Source organism: Notamacropus eugenii, chromosome 1 (assembly GCF_028372415.1).
Source record: "Notamacropus eugenii isolate mMacEug1 chromosome 1, mMacEug1.pri_v2, whole genome shotgun sequence".
NCBI lineage: Eukaryota > Metazoa > Chordata > Mammalia > Diprotodontia > Macropodidae > Notamacropus > Notamacropus eugenii.
In genome coordinates, this window is record NC_092872.1 from 39429231 (window position 1) to 39439728 (window position 10498).

The window sequence follows — 10498 nt, forward strand, 5'->3', positions numbered from 1 at the left end:
CCAAGTTTGCTAATTTATTTCACATAGAACCCAATCTCATACTATATACTGATAAACAATAAATGGTTTTTAATGTCATAATCCTCATATGTCATATCTAGATAGAATAAGTCACCTTAAGGTTCTTTTCCAGTTCTTTCAGAATTTTTTATTGTTATTATTAAATATTTCTGGGCAGTCCATCTCATTGGTTATGGATATGATCCAGTTTCAACATTAGTTTAAGTTCAGTTTCTCAAATAAAGGTCTCATATCTCAAATATATTAAGAACTTTGTCAAATAGATAAGAATGTGAGGCATTTCCCAAATGAGAAATGGTCAAAGGATATGAACAGGAAGTTTTCCAGTGAAGAAGTCAAAATCCTTTATAGTCATATAAAAAATACCCTAAATCATTTTTAGTTAGAAAAATGCAAGTTAAAACAGTCTTGAGATATCATTTTACACCTACCAGATTGGTTAAAATGATTGAAGATTAAAGCAACAGATGTTGGAGGGGATGTGGAATAATTGGGACACAAATTCATTGTTAGTTAGCAATTTTTCACATCTGTGTCCTTCATCTTATAAAATCAGGGATGTACAAATGGGCAAAAAATTCATACACAGACTTGACCAAGCATGAGCAGTGACTAGTACCATAACAACCGAGTGAGGAGGTAAATTTAATATAGTCAAACCAGAACTCATTATCTTTCCCTCTAAATCTATACAAACTTCTTAATTTTTGTACAGGGCACCATCATCTTTCCATTTCTTCTGACTCACAATTTCAGAATCAACCTCAAGGCTTCAGTCTCTCCATCAACACCCTCAAGCCCCCGCCCATGTCTAGTCACTAACCTTCTCTTACCTGTGTTCATGTTCAATGAGTAGCCATGCCTTGTCTGTGTTCATTTCCCTCCCTCCAATCATTGGATCACCACCCTAGCTCAGGCTTTCATGAGCTTTCATTTGGATTATTGTGATAGCCTCCAAATCGAACTCCCTCTCTCATCCATTCTTCATACAGCTGCCAAAATCCTCCTCAACCACAAGTTTGACTTTGCTACTCCCCTGCTTCAGAACTTTCAGGAGTTCCTCATTACCTCTAGGAAAAAATAGAAACTGCTCAGCTTGGTGTTTCAAAGCAATCACAATCTGGCTCCACTTTTCCTTTCTGGACTTTTTAATTTTTACTTCATTCACTGTGTTCTTCAAACTCAGTGTGACCTCTCCTACCTTTCCCCAGGCTATGCCCCCATGCCTAGAGTGCACTTTTTTCTCCTCCACCTGGTACCCTGGCATATACTGGTTGTAGGAAAAGAAAAACACCCTTGGGAGATGACATCCTCTGATGTTGTCTGACTCTGTCTGGAAAATGGGTTAAATTCTGAGTGACACATATAGGATGGATGTTAGTAATCTATTGTTTATGTGGAGCAGTACAATGGAGATGGTGAGGAGCCTTAGGCTTATGTCACATGAGAGTCAGTTGAAGGGACTGGATATATTTGTCAAGGAGAGGAGGGAAATTAGTCTGCAGAATAGTTGTATGATGCCGTCTTCAAATATTTGGAGGGCAGACCTAGAAGTAATGGTTGGTAGTTTCAAAGAAGCAAATTTCTATTTGGTGAAAGAGAAAACCCCCAACAATTTGAGCTGTCCAAATGTAGACTGAGAGACTTTGGGAGGTGTGCTCCCCTTCATCAGAGATTTACAGATAAAGGCTGAATGACCATTTGTCAGATATGTTGCCAAGGGAAGAGTCAAACTAGACAGCCAGCCACTGAGGAGTCTTCCCGGTCTGGGATTCCATGAATTATATAGCTGTGTCCCTCTATAAGAAAGCCCAGCAAAAAAAAATTGGTAATTAAACATAGCTAAGAAATGGTTCTTTGCTTTTCAAATTGACAGTGCAGAATTAATTTAAATAGAAAGTTACTTGTACTGAAAGATTATTTGATTTATATAAGCATGATGTATAGTCACTTCTTCAGGAGTTACAAGTTTCATCTTCCCAAGTATGAATGTAAAAAGCTCAATCTTATTTGAATCCCTTATGATTTCTCTTTCTTGTTTGCCTTTTTGATTTTCTTCTTGAGTCTTGCATTTGAGAGTCATATTTTCTCTCCAACCCTGGACTTTTCATCAGGAATGCTTGAAAGTCCTGTATTTCATTCAATGTCCATTTTTTTCTTCTGACAGATTATATTCAGTTTTGCTGGATAGTGATTCTTAGTTGCAATCCCACTTCCTTTGCCCTCTGGAATATCATATCTAAGTCCTCACTCCTTTAATGTAGAAGCTGCTATGTCTTGTGTTATACTGATTGTGGCTCCATGACATCTGAATTGTTGCCTTCTTGATGCTTGCAATATTTTCTCTTTGACCTGGGAGTTTTTTTATAATGTTACTGAGAGTTTTCATTTGGGGATCTCTTTCAGTGGATTCTTTCAATTTCTATTTTACCCTCTGGATCAAGAATACCAGGGCAATCTTCCTTGATTATTTCTTGAAAACGATGCTTGGACTCTTTTGATTATGTCCTTCAAGTTTTCCAACAATTCTTAAAGTATCTTTCCTTGAACTATTTTCTGCATCAGTTGCTTTTCCAATGAGATATTTTATATTTTCCTCTATTTTTCATTCTTTAGATGTTGTTTTATTATTTCTTGATGTTTGAAGGAATCATTAGCTTCTGCTTGCCCAATTCTGATTTTTAAAGAATTATTTCGTGAACTTTAGTGAACTTGTGTACCTCCCTTGGCCTATTCTACTTCTTCTTTTTTTTTTTTTTTAGAACAAAACCATTGTATTTCTACTAGTTGGTTACAGAGAATTTTGTAGTTTGTATGGATGTTATGAATAGCAAATAATACAAAGTTACTTCATTTTGAAAAAAGTTTACGTAACAGGACAGTTTAGAAATATTCTTGCTTAACCATGTAACTGAGCAAAAACTGCCATTTTAAGCACCAACACCCTCCCCTTCAATGTGTATTTGAAGATAGGATGACAGCAAATGTTTTTAAAAAAACCAAGTCAAAATGACCTCTTGTTAAGGCCTGGTCACCTAAGTGTAAGCAATGCAGAATGAATTCACCATGCATAGTTCTGACACTAGCTATAGCAAATCCATGGTGTCTCTGTGTTTTGAGAGCTATGGAATACATACCTTCACTCACCATCCTGGCAAGGCTGCTACCTCACAGTTTAACAAGTTCTTGGCAGGCAGGACTGGAGAAGAATGTCAAACAAGTTTTACAAACCATTTAGAGAGAATTGCCAGTGTTCCCTTTAAGTACACTAAGAAACAGATAACAATAGAAAGACACTGCTTAGAAGTTTTTCTTCCCACTTTAGTGCAAATCTTTTTTGGTTTTTATTTATGATTTATGCACTTGGCTAATTCATACACTTACTGTACAAACTCTAATTACCTGCCACAAAGCATTAAAGTGCAATATGCCTATTATTCCTTAGGCATTTTTAAAGTTTTGATACTTATTCCTCCACGTCCAGATTGTGTCAGCAGTTCTTGAACATAAAAAACATATAAATGGAGTAACAATATTCTAAACATGCAGATGTCTATAACAACCGTGTTACTAGGGGGAAGAGAATTCTCAGAAAAGTTAGAAAGCAATTAAGTTCATTTGGAGGTAATGTGGGGTCCTTGGATTAGAAAATGAGCAACAATGCAAAATCCCCAAATTCTCCCCAGAGAAGCTGGTCATATGGAATTTCCAGAAAACCCCCTTTTTCCACCAAAGAGACCTTAAAAACCCCGTTCCAAATATTCAAAAATCTGTAATTACCAGGATACCATTAAGTGGCAATCAGCAGTCAGAAGACAAAGGATGTCTGTAGATATATCTTGCAGCATAGTATCTTTAACTATTGGTTGATCAGTAAGAATCACTGGTGTACCAGAAGTGCTGTTAAGGACAAGGGTAGGGAGATTATTGAAAACATTACCTGCCTGTTTGTGAGAGGGCTTTTATAGCTAGGAAATATTCTAACCAGTACATCAACTCCAGGATCTATCTCTTCCTCTTTCTTTTTTCAATGTTAAAAATAACTGAATTTTTAAGAAATCCTACAAGTAGATACAGTCACAATAGGAAGATATATGACAAGGACCATACACACCCACCCACTCACATACACACACACACACACACACACTCACACACCCACACATACACACACAAAACCCATCAAGACAATGTTTTTGGTTCAGTAGTATTTCAAGAGGCTAGAAAACCTGTTAACTTTGAAAGCCCTAGCAAGGTACCACACTTATTTATAACTACTTATAAGACCATACTTTGAATCTTTTTTTTTTTTGCTTTTTTTTCTTCTTCTTTTTATTTGCATGTTACGAATGGAGAATTTCATGTCCAGCTTTAAGCATTTCTCATTTCTTTGCCAATTGTATAGTTGAGTATCTTGTTCTAGTCGATTTTGGTGAGGATGATTGGAAGCTGCTGGCTCAAGGACTTGAATGTAGCATCTGACATTGTATGATCATTCTCATTAATCATGGTCTGATACTTATTTTTGGCATGTTCTATGATTTTAATAAATTCCTTTAATAAATTAATAAACCTTAAATTAACAAATTTTAATAAAAATAAATAAATTTAATAAAGAAATTATAATTTATTAAATTCCTTGGCAATTTGTATATCATCAGTAGCCCTTATTGAATCCTGTACATTTTTGTGACTAACCAATTGAAGACTGTCATGTTCTTAGTAATGGAGTTGAATCTTTAACACTTCAACCATCTGAGCTGTAGGTGTGATAATAAACTTCCACTCTGATCTCCAATGACCATTCCAGAAACTTTTAGGATGAAATCTGTGGCTCTCAATACAGGCAATAATAGTCATCTGCACATCTATAATTTTAGCATAAACAGTACAGAAGTTGTTGGAATAATGATCTTTCACATAAGCCCTTAGTGCACTGTCACATGATTCCCTCCATGACTTCTGAGCTCCATCTATGTCCTCAGGTTGGGGGTCACTTGCTTGTTTCCATAAGTGATCAAACTTAAAGGAAACTTTATTTCGTAGATCCAAAAATCTGCCACTACCCAGTTCACCATGTTCTGTAATTAAGACCCGGTTTTGATACCCTTCTATCTTCACTGGAGTGAACTGATCCATATCATACTGAGCAAATGTATGAGCTGCCCCTTCCCTGAGAAGATTGTCCTTGTTAAATAGTAACCGGACATCATTAAACACTTCATTAAATTCTTCTGGGGGAGCATTAGCAATGAACTTGGCAGCTATTTATATTTTCTCTTCATCCGACAACCAATCCTTGAATCTGGCCATCTTCCCAATTCTACTTTTTTAAGGATTTCTTTTCCTTAGTGACTTTTTGTACATCTTTTACATGTGGCCAATTCTGTTTTTTAAGAAGTTCTTCTCTTTAGGGGATTTTTATGCTTCCTTTACCACTTGGCTTATTTTTTAAGATTATTTTCTTTAGTATTTTTGTGTCTCCTGCATTAAGCAGTTGAATATTTTTTCATTATTTTCTTACACTCTGATTTCTTTTTTTCCAATTTTTCCTCTACCTCTCCTAATTGATTTTTAAAATGGTTTTTGGAGCTCTTCCAGGAACTTTTTTTGGACCTGAGACCAATTAACAATTTTCTCTGAGGCTTTGGATTTAACAGTTTAAACTTTGTTGTCTTCTGCGTTTGTGTTTTGACCTTCCTATTAGTACAGTAACTTTCTATGCTCAAGGGTTTTTTTTGTTGTTGTTATCATTTGCTCATTTTTCCAGCCTCTTTCTTGACTTTTAACTTGATGTTAAAGTTGGGTTCTGCTCCTCCTGTCAAAGGGACATTGTCCTGAGCTTTAGCTTTTTTGTTCTGCTGTTTTAAGAGCTAGTTCTGAAAGGTCTGTAAGTTTTTCTGTTCTTACAAGGTAGTGTGATCTAAGGAGAGCTGCAGTTACTATTCTTCTTACCTGTGTTCTGGTCTGTTTGTGACCACAAGTATTCTTTTCTGCCACAGTACTATGACTGGGGACCCCACCCTCCAAGTTCTGGGATGCTGGTAATCTAGTGCTCCTCCTCACTCTGGATCTGTGACCCAGGACTCTAGCCTGGATCCATGTATGGGCAATGCAGCAGAGTCCTGTACCCAGTGCTAGCAAAGGCACCCCTGTAATCTTGGACTAGTCGTCTGCCCCCTTACTATCTATGGGTGAGAGCTCTGGAAGCCACACCAAAGCTGATGATTGAATCACCCTCAAGACCTGCTGTTGATTTACTGGGGCATGGCCTCCACTGGGCAGTACTCTACTCTTACCCCAGGGCAACAGACCTTTCCTGCCGACCTTGTAAGTTTTCTTGGGCTGGAAAATTGTTTTACCCTGTCCTTTTGTAGGTTCTATCACTCCAGATTCATTTTGAGGCATCATTTAAAGTTATTTGGTGGGGAATTTTGAAGAGCTCAGGCAACCCCCTGCTTTTTCTATGCCATCTTGACTCTGTCCTAGACAGTTTAAGAACTGAATCCTTAAGTTAGCATGAATGCTTTTTTCCCCTTCAGAGGAAATTCTTATTCTTTTTGCTTGTGGTAATACTTTCCTTGTCACTAATACCCTCCTTAAATGAGTCATCATGGCATAGAGATAAGGTAGAAAACTAAACCAGGGGAATATAAGCTTTGGCAAGTCTGACCAAGCTGGAAAGGCTTGGTGGCACTTTTTCTCCTGAAGATCTCTAGAAAAACCTATCACCAGATATTTGGTCACCTGATAATGATTTGTTTTGGACCACATGAAGGTATAGATGAGTTGAATATTGATGGAGGGAGTATCTATACCAGGGAAATCATAACTCTTTTGAAGATCTTTTTATTGTAAAATCATTTCTTAACTTACGAAAATATTGTTAGATTTGATGGTGTAATCTGAAATGCCCAGTATATGAGAAGATGTAAACTTCTTACTTTTTAAGCCTGCACAAGGAGCTGGTATTATCATTGTCATTATTTTGCTTATATGTAATTTTTTAAAATATAATATATGATGTTGAAATGTACTAAATTCCTTTTTAAAAGCTTTAATTTATTGCTTGGTTCTTTTCCTTGACTCTTGCCAAACTATTTAAGGGGTTATAGAACAGTTTAAAAGTAGGAAGTACAACTGAAAATGTCACTTGCTACCTGCTATCTTCTTACCTGTGCAGTTTCTTTCTAGTCAAAACCTGAATTTTGACTTCCAGTTAGGCTCTGCCTATTCTCCTAGTACCTTTAATATACGTTAAGAAAGGGAGGAAATAGAGGTTAATGTGACCTATTCATTTTTCTAAAAGAGAAGTAAAACATTTATTTATAACTGAAGGTATTGATTATCTTTTTGTTTTTGCTCAATCAGGTGAATAGAGTGAAAACTGTCATCATATCTGAATGTATTTGGCATAAATGAGAAGATTAGTGGGATGATATAAAGCCAAACACAGCAGCACACCTGAAGACTGCTGTTGTCAATGATTTCAAGGGTCTAATGGCATAGTATAATGAATGCTCTATTTATTCAGCAACAAACTAAACATCGTCCAATAAAGTAAAGCATAGCATTCATCCAATATCCTTAAGCAAAATGTATAATTTAACACATATATCTCATAACAATAGCAATATCCTGAGTCAATATCAAGGGTCCAAGTAACGTCTTCTTTCATCTTAACTGGAGGTTGACTTCCAAGTCCCATGGCTCTTCCTCTGTGGGCTGACCACTCCCAACTCTTGCCTGGATTCACACATAGGCAGCTCCCTGCCCCGGTATCATGTCTCAGCTCATGGGGACTGCTCCACTCCACACTTTCGGCCTCTGAGAAAACAAAGCTCAGCAGAGCAACAACAGCGCTAACACCCACCACAGCACCATCATCTCAGTTCTCTCATAAAGACCAACAAACAGGGCTTCTGTCTGAGAAATTAATAGACCAACAGATAGGACTTCTGTCTGAGAAATCAACACAGATCAATAGACACAGCTTCCTCCCAGCTCTCAGAGGTCTTCCTCTCCACTCTCAGATGTCTCCTATCAGTCCTTTTCTCAATGCTGGCTCACCCCTTCAGTGCTAGCTCTCTTCATGTCTGCTTCTCTCAGCTCTGGCTCTCTTTATATGCAGTTCTACTCAGCATGTGATTGGCTAGAGCCCACACATATCTGATTAGAGCCACTTGCACATGTCTGATTAAAACTCTCTCTACTATATACATATATATATGCATATATATGTACTATTTCTAGTCAAAAATGCTTGATTGATCCAATCAGAGGCAAGATTCTATCAGAGGTGCTTGATTGTCTAAAAAAAAACAGCAAAGATTATACTTTGCTTGCCATGACAGATGAAAACAATGAGAGGAATTGATTCATCTTTGGGCCATGCTGGTTGTCAGTAATTATATAGGCTCCAATTACAAAGCTGCAATGAGGATTTGTGTGTGATGTCACACTTGTGCTATAGGTACCAAAATGATACTTCATTATTTGTATACTGTAATAAAAAGTCTATGGGCTTTTGCATAATTGCCACTTTGGAAACTCAAGAGACTGGCCAATTACTGATGGCAGTCAAGCAGCAGTGGCTGTTCATAATCAATTCAACTGGGCGAATTGAAGAGTAAAAGTTCAGTAGAAAGAGAATCCTACATAACAGATTTGTGAAGGTGGAAAGAACATAGTTTCTCCTACTGTATGTGGTTATCTTTAGTGAAGTCTATCCCTCCCACTTTGTTCTCAAGCTATCATGTAGCTACAATTATTCTTATTGTCTAGCATCAAATAAGACAGAAAGATCATTATAGTTTAAAGACAATAAGCAACAATTTAACTTCAAATTGTTTCTAGGCTAAATCAACACTAATCCTATGGGCAAAAGAAGTGAGAGAATTATTACTCTATAAAATATTCATTATGTTTATTTAAAATAAAGTCAGGATAAAAGAGTGAAGTACTTCAGTATTTAGGTTAAATGTTCTTAAGGGAATTTGTGGTTGACATTTTTAACCTTTTTGTTGTTATTGACAATGTTGCAAGAATAGGAGGTGAAATTTTAGGTTCTACAGGAAGATATAGGATTAAAATTGGTGGGTTAATAATTTAATAAGTATATTTTTCTGTTGATTTTGCTCCTTACAAAATTGTATTAAACATAGAGTTTATGAGTCAGTTTTCTTTGATAATGACAGGTGACTGGGTTTTGTTCTATGATTAAATAAAATGTACTAAGGGATGAGAAAGCTAACAAAGTTTCATAGTGATTAAATTTCCATTATATCTTTAAGAAAATTTTCCTTAAATTCATTACTTATGGAAAGTTCTGCATTGACACTTCAAATTTTTTTTCCTGTAGGCTCTCAAAGATCATCACAGACTTATTAAATGTCAAACCTTTGTGTGGAAGTTAGGAAGAAGTTTAACAAGCTCCCTCTTACCAATAGGGAAATAGTGGCACGGAAAATATGATTTGTACAAAGTTCTACAGAAAGTCATTCTTGGGTCTTGCTTTATAACTACGTTGCTATACCTAATTTAATTATGCCTCACTACTTGTCATTTGTGTCTCCTTTTCCCCCATAAGATTATTAAATTAATACACTGAAAGGATTTGTCAGTTACCTAGATCAAGTGTTGGATCAACAGCTGAATTAAGATCCAAAGGTTTGAGTCTCTAATTCTTAATAGGGATTGAATACACTAACTGCCTCATGCATGTTTTCTGTTACACAGCCTCTTAAGATACTGCATACACATCATTTTAATATAATGGACCATCCGGTAAGTTTCCACTGTAAATAATAGTGCTTCTAGATTTCAAAGCTATGCCATAGACTTGGTGATTTTAAAATGATTTGATTATGTATTTTTCATTAAAAAGATTTGAACATGCACTCTTAATATACATATATATGTATGAATTCCTGTACCAATATGTTATACATTATAAATCATATATATAAGGTCGAAAAGTAAAAAAAGATGAAATAAATATTTTTAAAATAATGTCTGTTTTATTTATTAACCATGCAAAAATGTTTTGCTCCTATTAAAATATTATTCAAGGGAATTATTATTAATAATGTTTTAGTGACACCAATATGATTGAATATGCTTTCTTATTTTTTAAAATTTGGCCATACACTTTGTGATAGGGTCACATGAAAGTCTGGTTCTTATCTCTTTTGACAGTTGATTTTGATGAATGGCTGCCATGACTGAAATAGACACTTTGTAATGATACATAGATCCAAATGGAGGAAGGATATCATAGGATATCATGCGTTACTTATTGAATCAAGATGCTCATTTTGTTAGCTAGCACATGTTCATCTTCTCTGATGTCAGTCTATGGTTCTTGCAAATTAATTGAAAGGTGTTACAGATGTTTTTAACAATGGCTTCAAAATCCACTGAACCTTATTTTTGAACAGGTTAGAAAACTGTTCCTAAGCTGTTGGTTTTTTAAAGT

General features: G+C 35.9%; 1 pseudogene; it reads right to left on the bottom strand.

Moving 5' to 3' along the window:
• Positions 1–4392: 4392 nt before the first annotated feature.
• On the bottom strand, positions 4393–5334 carry LOC140522600 (F-actin-capping protein subunit alpha-1-like; annotated as a pseudogene).
• Between the last annotated feature and the right edge of the window lie 5164 nt (positions 5335–10498).